Genomic DNA, 23,879 nt, shown 5'->3' with positions numbered 1-23,879 from the left:
TGTATCCTGAGAAATGTATAAGTACTGAGGACAAAGAGAAGACAGAAGAATTTTTTCCCCTTAAAAGAATTTTTTCCTCACTCCCTAACCCCCAGGATCTTTCTCCCTTTTCCTTAGATGGCTTTCATAGGAAACTTTTTACAACTTAGTAATAAGCATTATAAACACTTTTCTAAGTGTCCCTTTTTCTTCCTGCAACTTCTGACTAGCAGGCTGAAAGTTAGAGCCCAGCAGTTCCTGCTGAGATAGTACAAAGGCTATTTAACTAATCCTTTGCTGTTTTAGGAAGAGGTGCTAAGAGCCAGAGACTCAGTTTCTGGCCTCAGAGGGTCACAGAAGGCAGGTCAGCTACAGTAGCACAGTAACTTAGACTTAGATAGTAAACTTTTTCTTATACAGCAACCCTAAATATCTCGTAAGACAAAGTCTTATCCCCCTCTGACGCTCTCCCCCCCACAGATGCCTTAAAAAGAACCCCTGCAGGGACTGTCCCCCCACCCCACTCTGCAGTCTCTGGGATCCCTGAAAGCTAAACTGTGGATAAGTGGTGGTGCCCTAGGGCCAGAGACAGGAAGAGTGAGTGTGTGTTAACCCTGCGGGCTGAAGAGCTAGGATTCTGGGTATGCTCTCTGCTCCTCTCTTTACTGCCTTCACCCATGGAGAACCCAGTGCCCTGTTGGTTGAAGCTTCTCCCATGTCTTTTACTGTCCTCCTTTCCCAAGCCCTAGGCTTTCTGGTCTTTTCCTGGCCTATACCCAGTTAACCTCTCTGCCTGAAAGGATACCTCACATCAAAGAATTACATTGAGATGCTGAGCATGGGTCCTTTGGACCTGAGCAGCCCTGGAACAGACATGGACAGAGACGTGACCCACACATGTACTCAGCCCCTCCAACCTTAGCCTGGTCTGGAGCATCCATGGTAGTTCCAATCTCTGTAGCGGTTAGGCCCTTCTCACGTGGGTAGCTCCCTCCAGAATCTGCCCTCCTTAGCCCAGAGTTTCCTAGCCCTAGAACCTGAAAGTCCCTATGGGGATAATTCCCTCTCTGAAAACTCTACTCCTGTAAACCTGTAAACTTCTGCCAGCCCGGCTGCACTCCAAGGCTCTCTTAGGAAGCCATCTCCTCCTAGGAAGTCTCCCCTCCCCAGGTCCCTGTTCCTTGCATGTGGTCCCCCAGGCCTACAGATGGGTTTAGCACAGGAAGCCTTGTGTCCTTGGCTTCAGCATAGCAACCCATCGCTAGCCATGAATTTCCAGCCCTTGTCCAATAGGCAATATTTCCTTTAGATGTAGTCGAAAACTCTCTAGTTAGACTCCAGAGGTTCCCAGTAAACCCTTCTTGACTGTGAGGAGTTAATGAACTTGGGGACCGACCGAATGCCCTTACCTGGTGCCTAGATTTGAGTCAGCCCCACCCAGCGCAGCCAGACACATGCGGATACCCCAGAGAGAAAACAGACATTTGACATTTTCTCCATGGAAGCCACCGGATCAAAGGTGTGTGTGTGTGTGTGTGTGTGTGTGTGTGTGAGAGAGAGAGAGAGAGAGAGAGAGAGAGAGAGAGAGAGAGAGAGAGAGAGAAGAGAGGAAGGCTCTGCTCACTCAGACACTGCCTACACTTAGTGAGTACCGACCGCTTGCTGATTACAAACCCTACACCTTAGCCCACCAACCAATCTCTGACCAACTAGAAAAGAGGCGTTAAGCAGCTAGAGCAGTAGAGGGCACGGTAAAGAAGCCAAGCCAGGGGTGGGGCGGACGGGCAGTGCGAGGGCGGGGCCTGAACCTGGGGGGCGGGGCCAGACTGGAGGCGGGTCCTGCGCCCGAGTGCCTGGCTGTGGGCCCAGCCCGCAGCACAGCGGAGCAGCAGAGCAGGGATCTGCCTCCCGGACGCAGGGTCCGTGGGCTGGGAACCAGCAGGTAAGGCACTGCATGGGTTTCGGGACCGGTCGTGAACGTGCGCCGCACAGTCGTGTCTCAGAGACCTGTCTGGGTCCCTTGAACCTGTGTCCCGCTGTGAGGTGGGAGTGGGGTTATCAGGGCGGCTGTCTAGGCTCAGGGTTGGGCGTCCAGTCTAGGAGCTAGAGCTGTATTTCGGGTGCGTCCTAGGTCCCTCCCGTCCCCCGGGCTCCTCTGGCACCCGTGACTAGGCTCAGGTTACAGAGCTCATCTAGCGGGGTTTCCAAAGACTTGGGAGGTAAACTTGCTTCCATTCCCTCCAAACTTTTCTTCCTTCAGAGGCTCCATGAAGTTTTAAGAGAAAAGCTACCTGTTAATGCTGATTCACACTGACGACTGAGTGAATGACTGAGTGGGTGTGGGGAATTTGGAGATTTTTGAGGAGGAGTGAGTCTCTGACAAGATAGTGTTCAGACAGTTGTAGGTTAGCGGACATGTGGCTTTCCACCTCCACCTTTCTGTGGCTTTGGGCCGTGGCTGTTAATAGATTGAGAGCCCTGTTGGAGCCAGCTCCCTCTGCCACCACCCATGACCCTGCGCAACTCCTGTCCTCTCTGTCTTTCTGTTTGCTCATTCCTTGACACTGGTAGTTCTGTGCCTCCTAGTCAGGTTACTCCAATAAGAGGTCCTGAGAAGCCACCCCTGCTGGGCACAGTGTGGGACTATTAAGGATGCTAAATCCCACCTGAAGGGGCTCTGGAAATATCAACAGTGAAATGCACAGAATTGTTTCACAGCGGAACAGGTTCAGGAGTTAGGTGCTGGCTGGGAGCAAGAACTCAGGTCAACGGTGTGTGACTTAGGTGAGTGTTGTGCTCACTGGCTTCAACCCTCTGGACCATTGTGTTCTTTCCCTGGCAGGGAAGCCCCAGACTAGGGCCCCAGACTTAGCTCTCCACTCCTGGGGTCTGGGAGGGCTCCAAGGAGATGTGAACCACAGGTCTGTCCACCTCCTTTCCCATGCCTCCTCTGCCTCTCTGGAACCTGGCTCTGGGTTCTGGGTGGAGACATACCCTGCAGAGAGGACAAACTAAAGGGACCAAAAAAAAAAAAAAGACAAAAACAGATGGGCAAATTCATCTGGCAAGAGAGGTATAGAAAGGGAGCCTAGCCTTTCAGGGGAGCCCTCCCACAGGGTTATACAGAAGCCCACTCAGGAGGCTGGGCTAGGAGAGACAGAAGGAAGGAGGGTACACTCCAGGACTACCCTTGGCCCTTCCTTTTCACTTCCTTCTCAGAGGAAGCGGGGTGCTGAGTCAGCCCCCAGTATCTTTCTGCCCCCGTATGTAGGCCTACAGAAATCCAAGAGGCCCAGAGAGTCAAAATGACCTGCTTTAGTCCTGGAAGGGCAGATGGAAGGGCATAAACCCAGGCTGGGGGCTTGGGTTCAAATCCAACTACATGATATTCACCAGGCATTTTCTCCTGCTGAGCCTCCATTATATCTCTGACATGAGGATGAGCAAACACTCATCCTCATAACCCAAGGGTGGTTACGAGTGCCCACAGTCTGCTAGTGGTGAGTAGCTGATACTCAGATGCTGGGAGTGCTTCCTCTGGGTGTATTCTGGTCAGACAGGGACAACAGACCATTTTGTCTTGTGGTTGAGATGGGGCAAGGCCAGGCCTGGAAAGGCCTGGGGCATAGGGCAGGCTCCCAGGTTCCTGCCTGCATTGGTCCTGTGGGTAAACACCTGAATCCACAAAGACTGACCAGTGTGTGTTCTGTCCTCAAAGCTCCGTTGTGGGGACCAAGGGTCAGGAATTCTGACAGACCTCACCCTGCCATCATCTGGCTGGTTCATAAACCAGATTCCCTGGGCACAGACGTGTATGGCTCTTTTATAACCCTGTTTGACAGAGGAAGTGGGCATCCTGGGCAGAAGAGATGGGGAACCTGGAGCCTGGGGAAAGCAAGAATTATAGGAAAGGGACTTTCTGAGCTGGGCGTGAAACTGTTAGGAAGGGATGGATAGACAGACTAGGGAGGATGGCAAATCATTGATTAAAATGCCCTTTGGATGCCAGACATAGTAAAAGTATGGGGGAGACCAGAGAGTAAGAAAGGGGGCTCTTCACACCTCAGAGTCCTTCTAGGAGAGAGCAGAGTACCCCAGTGTACCTCTGGAGTACTCCAGCAGTGCTGTTTGGGCATTCAAGGGCTGGCGATGGTCCCGTATGTGGGGTGCATAGGAATCTCCCATGCCCGATTCCACCTCCCTCACTGCCCCCTCAGCCCAGCGAAATGCTGCTGCCTCCTGCCATGATTCAGGGTCCTGGGCCTCCCAGGCAAATTATACTTCTTCTTTTTTAAATGATTTGTTCATTTTATGCACACTGGTGATTTGCCTCTGTGACTCTGTGAGGGTGTCAACTCTCCTGGAACTGGGGTTACAGACAGTTGTGAGCTCTCATATGGGTGCCAGGAATTGAACCCCAATCCTCTCGAAGAGCAGCCATCTCTCCCGCCCCAAATTATACTTCTTGACTCTCATTTTTCTGTTCTGTAAAGCAAAGTGCAAGACCACATGGCTTGGCTGGACTGGGGTTTAGTGTCAGTACCCCAACCCCACCCATGAACTCCAGGGACAGTAGGAATAAAACAGAAAGCCAGCTGGGTTTTAGGATGGGGGCATCACAGGTATCCAGATGCTGTTCTCTCTCTTTTTCTTCTTCCCTAGTGCTGGCTTCTGAGGTTCTAGCACCAAATGATTGGACTCCCTGTTGCTCTGTGCAGTAATCACTGTCCCCAGGATTTAGGGACAACTCCTTGGTCCATGTGAGCTGGCCATAGAGGTTCCAGATATACTTGAGTGACTAGCTAGCTTCTAGGAACAGCAATGACTTGATCACTTGGGGCACTAGCCCAGGGAGGTCAGTAGGCCTCACAAGCAACCAGGCACCCTTGTGGTATACACTCTTATGCCCTCCAGCCAAATTCTGGTTCTGAGAATTGCTGTCTGCTTCCCTTTGAATCATGTTACTGCACACTCACCAGCCATGGTAGCATGGCCTGCAGCCAAACACCCTTGCTTTAGGCCGCTTAGTAGGGTGCATGGTGTCTGTTTGAACCTGCAGAAGAAGGTGTGGTCCTTGGCCTGACATTTGCCAGGCTGGTCATATGCATGCCATGACCAGAGCTGAGCTCTCTCATGGCCCAGGGCTAAGCCAGCTCAGGCTGGTTTCCTGGGGTTCTGAGAGCAAAGGCTGACCAGAAAAGACACAGAACCAAGACAAAGCCACAGTCCGGCCTTGTCCAACTTGAGGGTTTGGGCTTCAGCACCTTCCCTGAAGAAATGGGATCAGATCAGGCTTAGCTAATGAATGTAAATGACATTTAGATGACAACTCCCTCAGACTTCAAGTACCTGTAGGGAGAAGCACTCACTTGAGATGCCTCTCAATGCAGTATCCTCAGGCCTGAGCTGGGGATGCCTGCTCTTGTCCCTGAACAGACAACATGTCTAATTTTGGGGTTTCTATGGCCTGGACCTCAGGGTATTATAATCTATTCTGTGGTAGAAGAACAGCAGTCCCCAAACTCTGGGCTTCCCCTATGGCCCTGGCCACCTTGCTAAGGCAGGTAAGGAGATGGCCACGCACTTACAGCTGCCTATTAACTAGGATGAGAAGAGGCCAGGGCTGGTCTGGGGGCCTAGAATGCTGGGGTGGGTTTTAGCTTTACTTCATAGCTTTGAAACCTAGGACAGCACTCACAGTTTACTTGAGAGCTGGATGGGGAGCTGAGGATTTTCTCTCCACCTTATTCCCTGCATCTACAACATTGGCAGACTCCATTTCAGTAGGCTGCTTATCCGGACCAGTACCCATTCCACACGTGCCCTATGCTGTGTGTACCGGGCCCAAAGCCGAGCCTGGACCATAGGAGTGTTCAGGCCTACAGGATTGAGGACAAGGATTGCTGGCTGATGCTGTAACTCAGTGTCTGGCCCATCCCACGTCACTCTCTGAGAAGGAATTTTGTTAAAGACATAATGATCCTGCTTAGTGATGGGGGATTGGGGGGCCCTCCTTGGCTGCCTGTACCCTACCCTCCTCCAGTCTCCCAGAGTAGAGAAGTTCCTGCAGGCTGGGTGTGTTGGGCACCACCAGCAGTGGTAGTGGAGACTCTGCCAGGCTTTGACGTTGGTTTACCACTTTCCTTCCACTGAGCACCGGAGGCAGACACGGCCGTCATCCTGGAACTGCTGTCTGGAACAGTTTCCATTCAGACAATAGTGCGTTGCTGTACTGGGGCCTCTCATGAAGCTCTCTAGGTTTCTGTCACAGCCCCTCCCATCTGCCACCCAGCAACAGGGACCCAGCCTCTCCTGAGCCTGTTCTCATTGACTTCAGCGAGCAGGATGGGTAGGGAGACAGGGAACTCTTTTCTGGTAGGAAAAAATGGTTGCCACATGTGACCCTGCCGTAAAGTGAAATAGTGCTTTTCTCTGTGACTGCTCCTGTTGAAAGACAAGCATCAACTTACCTGGCAAGGAAACAGCATGGTTACAAAGGTAGCTTTCCCAGGGCAAGGTTTATCCTTCGGATGTGCTGACACCTGCAACTTCCTCAAATGGGGGAGAGTTGACTGCATAATTTAAGGTTGTGGGGAACTGTGTTCATGTTCTTTTGTTTAAAAAAGAAGAAGAAAGGAAAGGAAAAGAAAAAGATACACATTGAGGCCAACATTGGGGGTCAACCTGGTCTCCCCTAAGCTGCCTGCCAGAAGGTTCTTAGGTGTTGAGTCCCGAAAGCTGACACCTGTGAGAGGTCACATCAGAAGGTGAGATTTATAAGCATTAGGGGAGTGGGGTGGGTTGGCATCTGGAAAAGCTAGCCTGGAGTCCTGAGTTGGCAGATGTGAGGAATGTGCCCTTGGGACACTGAGCAGGGGGAGGCACAGCGGAAACAGCACTGAACATGGATGATGCTTCTCCTCCTGTTTGAATCCAGAAAGGTGAGCCCCTTTCTGGGAGAGTTAAATGGTTGGGATTGACTTTTTCCCCTGACAACTAGGCAAATGGTATGAAGGCCTGATCCTGGCAGGGAGATCAGTGGCCAGCTGCATGGATCAAGTCCCCTGATGCCATTGTGTTCTGTTGTCAGAAACCTGTAGGAACACACACACACACACACACACACACACACACACACACACACACACACATACAAGGCCTCCTGGGGCTGGGTTGGTGCAGATGACTCCTATAGACCATTCTGTGTGAGTCAGACACGTTCTACTCTCTTTGTATAGGGCACACATAGAAGGTCTAGCCTCATGGGCTATGTGATGGTGAGAAGAAAGCCAGCCCACTGCTAGCATTGGGATATATAGGTAACTCAGTGGAAATTGGGTCTATGCAGGGTCTGAGGACCTCCATAGTTGGAGTTCCCCACTGACCAGAGCTAATGGCACTAAGAGTTAGGCCTCAGCCTGGAGCTGGAGCTGCCACTATCTCTGACCTGCACCTACTTGTCTCAGATCTTTGTGTTGTGCCTTGGGCTGGCCTCCCTTCCCTGTGAATTTCTGCCCAAACTTCCTATCACTTGTGCGTCCAATTCTACCATCAGGGTAGGTGTGCTGTGCCAGGGAACCCCATTTCATGCCAGGGCTGGGACGTCTGCTCCAGGATGGAACCACAGGGCAGGATCCCTTTAGAAAAACCTGCCTTCCAGACTTCTCTAGAACTGAGCTCCATCCCTTTCAGACAAACCTAAGGCTATAGTTGCTTAGGAAGGTGGGGTCTGGCCCTGGTTTTGCCAGCTACAGAATCTGCTGTTGGGTCCACTGGACATAAAGTAGGAACAGAGGTCAGCACTGAGTTCCCTAGCTCACTGCTCAGTTTCAAGAAAGTTTGATCTCTGAAATCAACCCTCCCATTTTCTCAAAAATGTGACCAGGAGGGTGAAGCACTGTGGTTGATGGTGACTGTGCCCACTCCGGAGACAGGAAGTTGCCTAGGAAGGAAGAGGGTTGAGAAAGGACATTCCCCTGCCCCACCTCTGGGCTCTGCCTCAGACACCCCTTCCACAATCAGGGTTCTTCCCGCTGGGCATCTAGGGAGCAGCTGTTTTGGGGCTGGGGTCCAGAGACACAGGAAGAAGAGATCCACAGGCCTCAGCCTACCCAAGATATCCAAGAATGGTATACACGGTTCCATGCAGACTGGGGATTCCAATTGTTGATCAGAGGCAGGGAGAAAGGAATGCTCTTGGCCAATGTGAGCACTGAGATTGTGTTTTGTGATTTGTGTGTGTGTGTGTTGTGTGTAGTAAATGTGTGTATGTTTTATAAGGGGGAAATTGAGGTGCACATATGTTAGGCAGTGAGTGGTGGTGCATTACTTTAATGCCACTTAGGAGGCAGAGGCAAGCAGATCTATGAGTTTGAGGTTAGCCTAGTCTACTGAGTGAGTTTCAGAACCACCAGGGCTTCTCTGAAAAACCCGGTTTCAAAGAAAAACCAAACAACCAAACAGAACATCTGTTTCATGTATACATACGTATGCACACATGTAGAAGACTGAGGTTGATGTTGGGTATCTTCCTCAACTGTTTTTCACCGTACTTTTGAGGTAGGGTCTCTCACTGAACCTGGAACTTGCCGGTTTGGGTAAAGTGTCTGGTTAACAGGGCTCACTAACCCTCCTGTCTCTGTCCACCCTCCAGTACTGTAATTATGGAGATGAACCCTGCCTTACCGGGTTTATGTGGGTGACTGGGGATCTGAACTCACGTCCTCCTGCTTGTGTGGTAGGTAAGTGCCTTGCTGTCTCTGGGTTCTGGTTTTGAGGATCAGCCTGGGGTGGGCATGATGGCACCTACCTGTAGCCCTAGCCCTTGGAAGGGAAAAGCAGGTAGATGGCGGAAAGCCTGAGACCAATCTGGTTTCCACAGCAAATTGTGGGTTAGATGAGGCTATATGGTAAGACCCTGTCTTGGGAGATTGAAGAAGTAAAAATAAAAGCTCACTTCGGGGTCTGGAGACCATCTCGGTACCTCCACCCTGCAGCGGTATCCCTTGAGGAAATCTGTGAGGAGTAGGTACAAAAAGACAGGCCCTATGGAGGCCTATGGAGGTTGGAATGAGGATGTCTAGCAACTAGGGAGGGGCAAAGCTCTACAAAAGGACCCACAGATAGGGAGCAAAGCTGGTAAGAACTGGGTCTAGTTTGGCCCAGCCCCCTCTCTGCTGGGGTTCTCTTTGCTACTGCTGACAGCTGAATCTGCAGAGGGAGGAGCTAGCCTTGTTATCCTGACTGAGCTGTGCTACAGCCCCTGCGGACAGTCTGTAGCCAGAAAGAGAGGCTGACTCACAGAAGCATAGACCAGGGCTCGGCTGACTACCAGAAGCCACATTACCTGTGGGAGTCTCCAAGGGGTAGGTACTAAGGACAGGCACCACCACTATAGGCATGGGAAGAGGGAGTCTGTATAGATAGGAAAGCAGGGATTTGGGGTCAACATAGATCTGAAGCTGTGGTGGTCAAGGCCTCTGAAGGAAAGCTGGATTTGGAGAACCAGACTCGGGGAACAATGGACATGTACTGTCACCAGAGGTGTGCCATCTCAGAAGCCTCCCTGAGGGCCTTAAGGGTATGTCCCATGGCCTGGGCACCTGGCCAGGAAGATCAGGAGTAAGTTTGTGTGTTCTAATGGCACAAGGTAGTCAAGGAACAGTATGAGGGGGACCTAGGATGTCATAGTACTGGATGAAGACCTTGAACCCTGAGGCTGAGTCCAGTCACCTTTAAAAACTGTGCTGTGTAGCTGAGGCAGGCTGTCTTAAGTGATGAGGTATAGGAGGCCTGGCCTTGGAAAAGAAATAGGGTTGGGGCATTGGATGGGTAGAGAGAAGATTCTACTACCCTTTCCCCTGACTGACCTCTTCTGGCTGTCAAACTTCTGAAAGAAAACCAGGCCTGGGCCTCTTTCCCGTCCACAGGGGCCCATGGCCAGACCTTCATCCTCACTGGTCTTCCAAACAATGGGGTAGTGTGAGGGTGCCTGGGAATGTTCAGATCAGCTGGGCACCCTGTGGGACCAGGCTGAAGGAAGGGCAAGGACGGGAGCCAGCAATAGGCCGTGAGTCATGGCGTCCACCACCAGGCCTTTGAGGCCCTGGGTTCCCAGCTGAGGAGGAACAACCAGTTCTCAGTTCCGTAAGCCAGGGTTTGGCCTGCACCTCCTTCCTGCTTTTGGTCCCTCTCCACAGTTCTTCCTGTGTGTCCCCTAGTTCCTTCCCCTTGGTCTGTCTTTTTCTCTCCCTCACAGTCTGAGACCTAGACCTGGCTATAGCAGCTCTCCACAGCCCCTTGCCTACTGAGGTCCCAGCAGAAGGCCCAGGCCATCACCTGTGCTACCTTTGATGGCCTGTGGTTGGCCCCCAGAGGAACCCAATGAAAGGGAAAGATGTTGCCTAAAACGAGACCTAAAAATTCATTAAGTATGCTGCAGAGGTGTAGACTGTTGTCTCAAGTTCAGGACCATCTGGGTAACATAGCAAGACCTTGCACCACAAAAAGAGGGGTTTGGAGGCAATCCTGAGTGGTGGAACACTCGTCCAGTGTGTGTGCACACGTGTGTGTAATCACACTACTATAGGGAACAAATGACAAAAACTTAAGGAATAAAAAGTGACAAAATCCAAAAGACTAAGGGATAAAATAAACCCAAAGAATAAAAATTAGACAACAATTTGGACCAGCTTAAAAATAGTAATATTTGGGGATGGGAAAGGGGAGAGAGCCATGGAGGATGGGCAGAGGGGGCAGGTCAGCTGACTCAGCCTGACTGGGCCCTACCTGTGGCAGGGTGAACAGGGGTCAGAATATTCACAGGAAACCATGGGGTATAGAGGGGCTAAGAATGAAGACCAGGCTTGGTGACTCTGGACCCTGGAGCTCACTGGTCAAGTGCTGGAAGGTGCCCAGGCTGAGCAGATCCAGGAAGCTTGTTTTTGTGAGCCTCAAAGAAGCCAACGTGATGTGAAAAATCCCCAAGTGTTGAGTCATAGAGGATGGAGCAGCCAAGGGCACTAACAACCTCAGGGATCGGGGCTGTCTCTAGAGTACCCTGAGTGACCCCAGCAGACAGCCACAGTGGAAGGTCTGGTACAGTGGCTCTGGGCTAGCTCTAGGACACTTCAGGTACTTACCCAGTGTGCCAAGTCTTACCCCTGACCTCTGCCCACAGCTCTGGAACGGAGCAACGGGGGTGGATCTCTGATTGCCTTCCTCTCTTTATCTCTGCCCTCCCCCACCAGCATTAACTTCACGACTACGTACAATATGCCCAGTGTGTTCCCTCAGTGTCTCAGTGCCCTTGTGCTGGGAATCTAAGCTCAGCAGGGTGCCCTCAACCCAAGGACCCTGGCACCAATACTCTGCCTAGTGCCTGTGACAAAGTCTTTGTGAGTCATTTGGTTTGGTCCTTAGAGTACCATTCTCGGGAAGAGAAGTGGCCTGCCTCAGTGTAAGGGGACAAAGTTGGGACTGGAGCATGAGCCTAGGTGCTTAGGCCCTGTCTGCTTCAGCCGAGCACTGTGACGCATAACACTTCTGTCTGGCATGTCTACAAGTATGCACACCTTCTCCTGTCCTGGCCTTTGCATAAGCTACCATCTATCTGAGGAACTGTCAGTGCCATCGTCCGGCCTCGCTAGCTCACATGAAACATTGCTTCCCAATGTTGACTGATGTGTCACTATGTCTGGTGGAATGGATGTCACAAGGATGTGAGTCAGAGGTGGCCACTTCCACAGATTATTAATAGGCAGCCCCAGAGAGAGGAGGACACCAGCTTGGATCTTGGGGTTCAAGTTGTGGGACTCGCCCATAGAGAGCAATGCTCTGACTGGCTCCCTTTGCCTCTAGTCCTTGGGCGCCAGAGCACCGTATGAGAGATGGGGCCTTCGACTCTTCAGTGTCACTTGTCTGCTTCACTGCAGACTGTGGTGACGCAAGTGCCCATCCCTCTGTCCTTAGCTCCTTGGACTTCCCAGTTTTTGAGGAGCAAACTGAAGCCTGGGGTTCAGCTTCTTTGCCAGAGTTTCCTGGCCCCAGAGTTCCTCTGACCCAGAGCCCTGTCTTGACTACAGAGACTGGGACCCAGCACTGCTGTCCTCATGAAGGGTGGACTTCTGCCTTTGGGGGATACAAGTGTTTTCCCAGGGATGGGCCCCGAGGCAGCTCTGAACCAAGAAATGCTTTCTAGGACCCTGGGACTGTGAAGTTATTTACCTCAGTGACTCCATGGAAAAGGCAGAATATTAACGTTGGCACAGGTGACTATAAGCTACCAAGTAGCTTGGCACACAGGAAGGTTCCTGAGTCTCCATGGTCCAATTGGAGGCAGGATCTTCTCTGGATTCCTGACTCTGTGTGTCTTAGCTTCATCATATACCCATGATGCAGCCATAGAGGGGCTAGTGGATGGGAGCTCTATTTTCTCAGCTGCTGGATGTTGGAGAGGTAGAGCAGCCTGGCCCTGGGAAGGCCCTGACCTTGGCTGCGTTCTTCATACAACCAGAGCTCAACTCTGACCTCAGAGGAGACACTGCTCTATAGCTATTAGTGGATTTTGCCCCTGACTATATATTCCTGTGGACTTCAGAGGATCAGGAGAAGCTCGGGGCCACGGTGTACGTGTATGCGGCCCAGCTGCTTGTTGCTCTTGCTTTATCAACACAGATACTGTGAGGAAAAGCTCACTCTGGGAAGGCTCCGTGCTTGCTCCAGACTGTATAGCTTCAAGGGCATCCTTCATGTAAAAAGAACCCCCTTTCCCCTCCTAGGATGAAGAAGGTGGGTGCATGTGTCTAGAGCAGTGCTTCTAACCTTCCTAATGCTGTAACCCTTTAATACAGTTCCTCGTGTTGGGGTGACCCCCATTGATAAAATTATTTTCATCGCTACTTCATAACTATAATTCTGCCATTGTTATGAATCATAATGTAATTATCTTGTATGCAGAATATCAGACAGGTGACCACTGTAAAAGTGTCATTCGATCCCCCAAGGGGGTTGTGGCTCACAGTTGAGAACTACTGGTCTAGATGGTTTCATTTGTCAAGACAATACCATTAACTGAGTGCCATGGGGTATTAGGACACCAGCTATTGGGACATAGACAAAGCCTATAAGAAGAATCTGTTGCCTACATCATACTGGACACTGCAGGCACATACCAGGACATGCAGGGGTGGACTTAGAGAGGTCTCTGTACCCAAGAGCTGATGCTTGGGGGAGGATATAGGGAACAGCATCGAAGGGAGAAATACAACGGGAGCCAGACTCTGAGAGGGGCTGGAAAGTGGCCTTCAGAAGGGACAGTGGCCTTGGGAAGCAGGGAGGTTCGAAGTAATTCCGCTATTCGGAGCTAGATTGCATTCTGGTGTGTTTGGATCAAATTCTAACACTATGAATTCAGTTCAGCCAAAGGTTATGGGAACGATGGAGCATCTTACCAGACCTGTGGGAGTGTAACAGGGGAAGTGTTGCCCGATGTCAAGCCAGAGAATTCCCAAAACATCCTCTGACACTTCCTTGATTTTTCAGGACTGAGAAAGGTTTTGCCAGTGGAAGCCTAGTATCCTGGAGTAAGCTCACTAGATGGAGCTGTGGGAGCTATTCCTCAGATGAAGAAACTGAGGCCAAGCATGAGTTACAAGTCTGGGGATGGGGAAGCCAGGGCTGAACCCAGTGAATCTGTTGTCTAACCACTGAACCAGTCTGTTCACAGAGGTCATTCACGGGGAGAGATGCTCTTACGTAAGGAACTCAGAATGGAGCGCTCTTCTTAGGGGGCAGTTCCGAGTGTTTAGGGTAAGGCCTGGGTCATTGGAATGCTTAGGCTCCCTGCATTGGGTGGGTGGGTGGGTGGGGGAGTAGTGAACTCCTCTGAGTCAAGCTGGGCAGGACCATGAAAGATGCGGGCTGCAGTTGTGGGTGAGGTGCCAGGAACTCGGGGGTGGACCTGGCCTGATACGTCAGCACTCTAGAAAGATTTTTTTTTTCTCAAGCAATCAAAAGGTGGAAATTTGTCAGTGTTTGTGATGAACTGAAGTGTGAATCCTGAACCGCCTCTGCTGGCCTGTGGTTTGGGGCAGGGGAGCAGCCCAAATCAGCCATAACACCATGCCAGCATGCATATTTTGCCCGCCTCATTCTCCCCAGCCCCACCCACCCCACACCACATTGGGACTGCTTGTCTTCATCAAGGAGCCCTTCCCCAGGCATCCTCCTTGAAGTCAGTGTGCTGCCCCCTCCTGGCTAGTGCGGACTCTGCACCAAGTGTGAGGATCTCTCCAGGGGTCCCGGACCTCATCACCCACAGCTTGCCCTCAGCAGAGGAGACATGGCACCACCCAGCTCAGGCACACTTATTAGGAACAATGATGATACTGGACCTGGAAAAGAAAGGCTCTAGTCAGACATCTCAGGACATACAGACATCATGAGTTTCCTTGGTGCTGTGCTTTGTGGTAACAACCTAGCCCCCTGGCTCAGTCTTGCAACTGGTATCACCCAGACAATATCCTAGAGTATCAGTTAGCCTTGGTGATAGCCAACATGGACATCAATTCTATGAAAGACCCTTGAGTTCATCAGTTTAGTTTTGAGTCTCCCATTCTGGAATCAGGGATGTCCTGGTTATAGCCACACTAGAGACAAAGCCTGTGTATGGCCCAAGCCCACCTTCTAGCTCTTCATCATCCATCTCTTTGGCCCCTAGGGATCTAGTGGAATGGAGACTAACAAAGAGTGCTGATGTCAAATTTGTCGACATCGGTGGGGAGGGTTGAGCTGCTAATGTGATTCCAGAGAAAGGGCAAGGTTCTAGGTAGTTCTAGCCTCAAAGGAAGTGGCTTTAACTTTCAGAATGTAGGTGTTGGGAATGGCCAGGCCCTGGAGCAGGAAACAGTGGTCTTGCCACATCTTCTCAGCCCAGGAGATGGTTTAGCCTTTTCGTGTTGTTGAAACAGCTTGATCGAGCCAACGAAGAAGAGGTTTGGTGGGTTTGAACCAGGTATGGTGCCCCATGTGCAAGAGCTGGGAGAGGCTTCCACAGGGGTGTGGCATCCAGGGAAGCCAGCTTAGGGTCACCTTTGAGATGCAGTATTGCAGAGCTAGTTTCTCCTTGATAAGGCATATCAAGGAGCAGGTCAGATTAAAATAAAAGGCAGCTTGGGAATCCCATCAAAAACTTGGTGAGGCTCCATTCAGGACCCACTTCCTGGGCCAACACTAATGGAGTCCTGTATCCTAGAGAGCTGAAAACAACAGAAGGGCACTCCCTCACGGTTCCGGTACTCACAGGTCCCAAGATGAAGCAGAGGCAGGTTTTTCTTCCTTTCTTCCACCCTTCTCTCCTGTTCCCTCCCTCCCTCCCTCGCTCCCTCCCTCCCTCTCTCTCTCTCTCCTTACATTTCAAATGGTTTCTCCACTCCCAGTTCCCCTCTCACAGAGGCCCTCCTTCCATCTCCCCTACGCTTCTCTGAGAGGGTGGGGTGTCCCTGGTTATCTCCCAACCCTGGCACATCAAGTCTCTGCAGGGTTGGTTAGGCACATCCTTTCCCACCAGAGCCAGACAAGGCAGCCCTGTGTGCCAGGGGCCTTGTCTCAAGACTGGTAAAGGGAGCCTTTCTGGTTTGCTGCAACTCCTGATGTTGGAAGACCTCACTGCAGACTCTTGTCTTTATATGGTCTCCTGCGTCATTCTTTTTTAAAAGGCAGGTCTCACTGTGTAATGTGGCTGGCCTCAAACTCACAGAGACCCACCTGTCTCTGCCTCCCAAATACTAGGACAGAAGGCATGAGCTACCATGCCCAGCTCCAGGTCATCTGAAGGGAGGTTTGTCATTGACCAATTCAAGATGGGAACCTTAAATTACATGTAAGACCCTCTTCCAACCTAAGTTATGTTTACAGGTTACAGGTTACAGGGATTAGGATATGCATATATCTTTGGGGAGCTGTGACTTAGACCACTCTACCATATGACTCAGAGGAGCACCTTGCCCTCTAGACCACCCACTCCATTACCCAGGACAGGTTTCCTGGGAATCCTTGAAGCACTCCCACATTGTTTAGTGGCAGAATGGAACTCAGGAAGAGGAGAGGGCTTCAGGTCAGGGAGGGTCAAATGGGTGGGCTGTAGATTGGCAGGGAAATGGACGTAAATCCTGTAGGAGTGGCTGATATAAAACATCTTATTGTGAGAGGTTGAAGTTTCCCCTGTTGGTACACCCCCCTTCCGAGGGCTTAGCACCTATCCCAAGCCTGGAATATTCTTCTTCTTTCCCTTGGCACACTCAGTGCCTGAGCTATACAGACAGGTGGTCAGCAAATGCCAGAGTGAGTACAGGGGTCCTGTGTGCTTGAAGTGGGTTCCAATGTAACATTACTGATCCCTGGCTGTGGGTTATATCTGTGCCATCCTCCAAATCTCAGTGGAATACTGATGTCAGCAGGGCCAGCCTCTTTTCTGGCTTGAGGTGCCAGGGCAGGGCCAGCACTGTGTGCCCTTTAGATAGTGCTAGGTGCTTGTCTCATTCCTGAGCAGGCTGAGGCATGCCAGGACCCTGACTGAACCAAAGTTCTTTGTTGTTTTAATTCTGGTTAACCCTGGCCCCTGCTTAGCCTTTCTGGCTATCTCTTACCTTTTCTGGTAAGTGTCTTGAGTCTGGCTTCATTGGGGTGGGGGTCCCCAACTTTGGAAACTTAAGGCACCAGTCCAGGGTAAGAAGATAGGAGTCAAGGCAGCCCAATGCTGGAAAAGAAAGGCTCACCCCAGCCACATACATCTTTCTTTCTGCTTGGATTCTGGTGTGACCTCACATTGTAGCAGAAGGTGAAGGTGGTAGAGTGACCCTCATGGAGGGGTCTTGAATGTCTTCTGTTTTCAAGAGCATGACTGGCAGTGTTGTTTATTACATGGGGAGATGAGAAGACATTTGGAGAAACTGAGGCCTGTGGAGGTCACAGCTCAGGACTCCTAGAGGCTGGGATTAAGGGGAGGGTCCAACACTGGTCTGCCTCTTGCAGAGAATCCTTTGCTGAGGCTCTGACTCCCGTACAGACTTACATGTCAGGGCCTGGGGTTGGAGACCTGGTTGGGGTGATCAGGGTGGGTGTGGCTCATATCGACTTCTGTTGCATTTAGGAGTGTGAGAACAAGAACCAGGCGTGGGTGTGGTGCATTCCTCTGCCTTAGGTTGTATCTAGCCTTTCATTTGTCTGGTAAGGGGTAACATATTTTTAGAGATCTGGCTGGCTCCTGGTTCGTCTCCAGTTGGGATTCAATAATCTCTGTCCCTCTCCCCAGACCCTGGCTTTTCATTGCTTGAGGAGTCCTCGGAGCTCCCCCATGCTGCTCACCCTGAGCCCTTCCTAGTGTGACTCCTTCAGCCTGTTTCTGTTCTAGAAATCAGACCTAGGGCTCTTTTCCAGAAAACCTCCCTGGGCCTCACATGTCCTCCGGAGCCCAAGGCTCCTGGATCCCCTGGAAACTGCCCCATTGGTTTGTTCTCATTGCTGCATACTTCAGGGCCCCTCACCTGCTCCTTTAGCTCAGCTCTGCAGGTAAGGAGAAGGAAAGTGAGAAGAGGCCTATATTCCCATATCCTATTGCCTCAGGGGGTAGAGTCTAGTGGGTTAGGGAAGCTGGGGATCTGTGCCCACCCTAAAGAGGCCCAGACAGCAAAGCTGAAGCTTTGTACTCTCTAGGAGATAGCCCACTGACCAACTTGACAGCCTGGGGACTTGGCTGCAGATGTTGGGAAGGCAGCAAGCTGCCCTTTTTGAGCGGTTGACACACAGGCCTGTGCCTGTAAATGGTTAGGTACTTGCACAACCAGTCATGGGGTTGGTATTCAAGGCCGTTGGAGTCAGAGCCACAGTCAGAGAGGTGAGTCCATGGAGTTGGGGAGGAGGGTGCTCTCATAAAACCTCTTGGGCAAAGTAGAGACTCTACAACTCTTGGGAACCTTGTGGTCTTTGAACTCAGTCCTGCCATGAGGTTGGACCTCAGTCTCAGAAACCCCCATTTCCATCCACCTTTTCATATCCTGGGATTGGGGCTCAGCACGGAGAAGCAGAGGTACTCAGTGGCTGGGGTTGCAACTCCTGCTTCCCCACTTAGTGGTTTCCGGGATAGAGCAGGTAAAGACTACGCTAGGCTTGTGGGAGCAGAAATGCCTGGGCAGGGCTTACTCTAAGTAAGCCACTGGGCCGGAATCCTGGAACAGCAGCAGCGGGCTTGTCCAATGAGGGTATGGACAGCGAGGCTGCTTTCCAGAAAGCTAGATGGTAGCTGAGCTGAGGTGGAGAGGTGACTCAACAAGTCCTTGTATGAAGAGCCTGATGTCTGGACCCAAGCTCCTTCCTAGTTCTGTTTCTTGGTGTCAAAGGGCACAGAAATGCCCATCTTGAAAGTCACAGGTACTAGGCACAGCTCTGAGTTTGTATCTTGTAGGGAAGAGCATGATAGTAAGAGAAGGAGCTCCCTGTGGGGGATATCTGTCTTCCTCAGGCCAGACACCCTAGTCTGTGAGAGGCTTCATGGTCTGACGGCATGAGTTGGCCTTGAGACTCTGGCCAGGAGGTTCTAGAGGAAGCTATCTCTGTAGGCACACAGCTAGCCCCAGAACTGAGTAAACTCGGGGGGTGGGGTGGGGGGCTAAACCCAGCAGGCTGGTGGAGTCTTGCCCTAGGCCCCAGGTGGCTTTTAGGACCTTGCTGTGGGGAAGTCAGAAAACGCCTTCTTCTTGGGACTGCCCAGTAACAGGAAGTCCCAAACAAGGAGGAAACCCTGTTGGCCTCAGCTTCCCCCAGCCTGTGAAACCTACTAAGCTGATCTGCAGGCTGGGGGCAGTCAGGGGCCTTGAGGTTCTCATGTGTGGGGGATGCAGGTTGCATCCTTCCTCACAGCCCCGGGGCTGAAGAGCTTTTCTGGACTCAAGGACACCTGTCCCCAGCAGGTCACAGGAAGTTGTACCATGTGTTGGATCAGTGCCATGAGGTAAGTCGAACAGCTGAATTTAGGGTTTCAGAGGTGGCACTGGCCTAGCCACTACAGGACTTAGCTGGGAGGGAGAAGGAAGACTATAACCCTTACCAGGACCGGGGATTGGAGTCAGTACTGTAAAAGGCAATAAACTCCAAAGAGATTGGCCTCTGTCAACTTAGCTCCTAAATCTGAATGGTACAAACAGAGCCCAGAGAGGAAACTGGCCATTAAAACGCTCTTAAAACTCCATTATATGTCACCTAACAGCAGCTGTGGGGAGGTAGAAGATAGCTTGCTTGAGCAGAAGGCCAGGCATGTGAACCTTTCCTACTGTAAGCCCTGTCTGGGGTGGTTCTTGGTGTTAGGTTCTATGTCTACGTGTGTGTGTGTGTGTGTGTGTGTGTGTGTGTGTGTGTGTGTGTGTTTGCGAGCGTGTGCTCATATATGTATACATGAGAGGATTTAAGAAGTCCTGCTGTCTGTATGAGGATCTGTGTTCAAGGTCCTGACATAAAATGGATAATCCCAAGGCCTCAGAAAACTGATGGTAGGAGGCTGTCCTTGTGAGTCTGACAGCGCTGCAGCTCCTGTGCCCACTCCCCCCCTCCAAGTTATCTGGTATGGCTGGTCATCAGGCCTTTCTAGAATTTTAGTTTTGATTCTCTAACAGAGAAAGATTATGGGAAGAGGAAGGAAGGAAGAGAAACTAAGAGGGAAGAGCTTGTGAGCCAGTGTGAGCTGGGTCAGCCCCAGGAGTGAGGCAGTGGGCTGGGTAAGGAGAGGTAGAACACTCTGACTTACTGGACAAATACTGCACATGGGGTTTTAGATGCATTATTGGCTTCCTTGACCCTGGATATCTTCATCGGGGATGACCCTGGTTGACATGTCAGGGTGTTGTGATGGTGATGTGGATCGGTTCCTGGAGAGCACAGAGTCTGGCCTGTGGGGAGTGCCTGGTGTGAGTCCTGAGCCCTTCTGAGCCTTAGTGTCCTAGCCTGTAAAGTATAAAGCACTGAGATCATGCACCCTGTCAATGTTGATGAGGCCAGGCAGGTTCTAGGGACCACTCACAAAGGGTCTTAGTAGACTGTGTGTCTTTGTGTGGATAATGAGTGTGAATATCCAGGCGATTTGCATCTATGTATGGTAAGAATGTGTCTATTAGCATACATGTGTGAGCAAACACATGTGTAAGTATGTGTGATGTATGGGATAATACATGCACACGAGTGACGCTGCCCACAGTCTAGAAGAAAACCATATCAGAGCCCCTGGATCTTGAGTTACAGGCAGTTGTGTGCTAGTGATGTGAGTACAAGGGCAGCACCCACCTTAATTCCTGAACCATCTCTACAGCTTCAAGAACATGTGTCCGAACACATGAAAATGTATGTATGCATGTGAGATGGTGTATGCATGTGTGACTCAGTTCCCATGAGAACAAAAATGTCTTAGTTACTTTCCAATTGCTGGGACAAAACCCTCAAGGCAACTCAAGAAAGAAAGTGCTTAATTTGGAGCTCACAGTTGCAGAGGGTTGGAATCTGTGGCTGTCATGCAAGAAGCATGGTAACAGGTAGACAGGCATGACACTGGAGCAGTAGCTGAGAGCTCACATCTGAGCTACAAGTACATGGCAGAGAGGGCAACTGGGGATGGCATGGGGCTTTTGAAACTTCAAAGCCCACACCCAGTGACAGACACACATCCTAGAACAAAGCTACGCCTCTTAAATTCTTCTCAAATAGTTCTGACAACTGGGGACCAAGTGTTCGAATATATGAGCATTTGGGGGCCATTCTTATTCAAATCATCACAATGAGTATATGCGTATGTGTAATATGAGGGTTAAGTATGAGATCGTGTGTACGTGTGTATGTGAGAACATGTGTGCACAAGTGCCCCGGTGGTACCTGGTTTCCTTTTCCTTGGGTTGGGACCCCCACCTCTGCCTTGCCCTGCATCTTTACAAAGAACAGTCCAGCTTGATCACAGTTAAAAATAAGTGTGCTTCACAAAGGTGGGGACATATTTGCAGGTGTCAGGAGCTGCCAGAGCCCCAAGCTTCACAGGCTATACCCTGAATTCATGTATAGACTCATATATGCATGTATATATGCTCATGTATCAATGTGCATACACATACATTGCATGAGTGTAACACCTGTGATGTTAACCAGGTGTGCAGAGCCACCGAGGATGTATGGACCCTTGTAGGTGATGACAACTCACCCCTGTAGGTTCATAGAGCCCCAGGACAGGCACAAGCCACAGACCTTTCCCCTGAACTTGTTCAGGCTGCCTTTGTATCCTCTAGCAGCCTCTGGAGACAGGGTCACCTGAATCAAGATCAATTATGAGAAAAGGGCTGGGAGGAAGCTGTACACAGAAGCAGAGAGACTCGACTTGGAGAATGTGTGGCAGGAATCCCGTCTTACATGTGTGTATGCAAACACATACATAAACTTACAGGCTGCACCTATGCACATGAAAACAATGATTGCACATCTTCTACAGACTTGCACATATCCAAAGCCCTAGCGTGGGGCCAGGGAGAGGCCTGCAGCTACAAACAAAAGGATCCATGAAGTGGCCTGGCAAGTGAGTCCTGACCCTGTCGCCCCAGCCTCCTACTGAGAGAGGGGACTTGTTGCTAGGCTATCTGAGGACTGGATCTTCCATGCCTCCTCTGCTGATAGGGACTCAGTGAAAGGTGAGGTCTGAGTAGGGTTTGCACCTATGTCTCCCTCAAAACTCTCATCCACAGGGGCTCAGCCCACCGAGTATCCCTGCCCCATGAACTGTTAGTTCCCCAGTATGGATGAATTGAATTGTGCTATTAGGTCCCTGGGGCTGGGGTGGTACTGAGGTGGGTGGCCCAGTCAGCGAGTGACAAAGAGTCTACATTCTGTCACAGGGAGCCCGGAAGGAGTTCTTTAGTTTCTCTTCAGCTTTCTCACGCACAGGTGGAGCTGGAGTCTGTAAGCTGCGCTAAAACTCTCCAGGAACTCTATCACAGCCTGGTAGTCACCCTCAGGGGCCACATCCTCTTTCTGCTCACAGCCTGGATTGGCATTGGGTTCCTGAGCAGGGTCACCTGGTGTCAGGCAGGGCTTATCTGGAAAGGGGGTTTGATTCCAGTTCTGTCTCCGAAGTGAGAATGTTGCAGGCTAGAGAGACAGATGGCTCAGCAGTTAAGAGCACTGACTGCTCTTCCAGAGGTCCTGAGTTCAAATCCCAGCAACCACATGGTGGCTCACAACCATCTGTAATGGGATCCGATGGCTGTCTTGACACCCTCTCCTACAAGGTCATTCATTGGCCACCTACGAGTTTTCATTTTGCCCACAGTAGGGTGGTGGCTAGGCCTCCTGCTAGCCACTGAGTTGAAACAAGATGAGGTTGAAACTGCTTTACTTCTGCACTCAACCGTACCCAAGCATGGAGCTAGGAGGAGCTGGCTACATCTTTCCTTGCAGCAGCTCCAGACGTATCAGAGCAGGATCTGTTTCAGCTTCCTTCAGCAGTCCTAAGCTAACTACCCACCAGCAGCAATGGTCGGTGTCAGGTGGAGAGAAGGCTGTGTCACTAGCCCCTGGCTGGGGATATAGGACCTTCTGCCAGTCGTGGCTAACTACTGGGAAGAAGGAACACTGAAACTCACTTGTTCCCAGACTTGTTGCTAGTACATCCTTCCACCTTGCAAAATCCACTTATTCTGATAATTTCTAACTTCCTTGGAATTTACGCTACATTAAGTCATCGAATCATTGCTTAAGGTTTGTTTGTTTGTTTTCCTGACACTTGATTTGTGTCTGTGCACTAAATGTACGTATCTGGAGGCCAGAAGAGGGCATCAAATCCCCTGGAACTGGAGCTGCAGACAGCTGTGACCTTCCTTGTGGGTGCTGGGTCCTCCGCAAAAGCAGTCAGGCCCCTAACTACTGGTCTGCCTGAGCAGCCGGATATTCAGTTTCTTTTTACTATATGGTTGTCTTGACCACACTTTTGGTACAATGTTGAAAAGCAGCAATGGAATCAGACAGCTTAGCCTTGTTCAGAAAACTAAAAATGTTTAGCCTTTCACCCCAGCTGTAATAGTTGCAGGTTTTTCTTAGACACCCTTGATTAGGTTTAGAACGTTCCCTTCTGTTTCTTTTTCTTTTTTTAGATTAATTTATTTGTTTTATGTATATGCATACACTGTCACTGTCTTCAGACACACCAGAAGAGTGTGTCATGGCATCAGATCCCATTACAGATGACTGTGAGCCACTGTGTGGTTGCTGGGAATTGAACTCAGGTCCTCTGGAAGAGCAGTTTGAGCTCTTAATCCACAGCACTACTTAAGCCAGGCATGGTCATCCTAGCACTTAGGATGTGCAGGCAGGGAAATCAGAAGTTTAAGGTCTACCCAGCTAGGTCAAGGCCAGCCTGAGCTATGTAAGATTCTGTCATAAAAGAAAAGCAAATCAATCAAACAAACAAAACCTTAGAGAATTATTGTTCTGTAGCTTTCATGTCTTGTGATAGCTTTATCTGGGTTTTGGTATTGGGGTGATACTGGCCTCTTGCCTTTGCTTTTATGTTTTCTGGGTGAGTTTGTATTTGGTTAGTGTTCTTGGGATCTAATAGTTAAAGGCTAGTTTACTTTAGTTGCAGCAGCAGGCAGTGGAAACAGCCTGGACTAAGGTGAATTCTTATGGGCTTGAGTTAGTAGGGCCTGAGACCCAGAAGGTGGGGGCAGAGCAAAGCACGTGGAAAATGTCGAAAGTAGGGAGAGGCCTGAATTAGGAAGTGCTAGAGTGTCTCCAGGTGTGATAGTGTACAGCAGTAATACTACTACTTGGGAGGCTGAGGCAGGAGGATCCCAAGGTAGAGGAAAGCCAAGGCTACAGAGTGA

General features: G+C 50.6%; 1 protein-coding gene across 1 annotated transcript in view; it reads left to right on the top strand.

Moving 5' to 3' along the window:
• The first annotated feature begins 1,853 nt into the window (after nt 1-1,853).
• SH3BP2 (SH3 domain binding protein 2) overlaps nt 1,854-23,879 on the top strand; it is a 35,038-nt gene continuing 13,012 nt past the window's right edge. Inside the window, exon 1 of the mRNA XM_080909961.1 lies at nt 1,854-1,921. The gene's annotated coding sequence lies outside the window, so the exon portion shown is untranslated. The remainder of the gene's footprint in view (nt 1,922-23,879) is intronic.

This window comes from Micromys minutus (assembly GCF_963924665.1).
Source record: "Micromys minutus genome assembly, chromosome: 1".
Classification (NCBI taxonomy): Eukaryota; Metazoa; Chordata; class Mammalia; order Rodentia; family Muridae; genus Micromys; species Micromys minutus.
The sequence above is the reverse complement of the archived record's forward strand: the minus strand, read 5'-3'. Positions and strand labels throughout refer to the sequence as shown.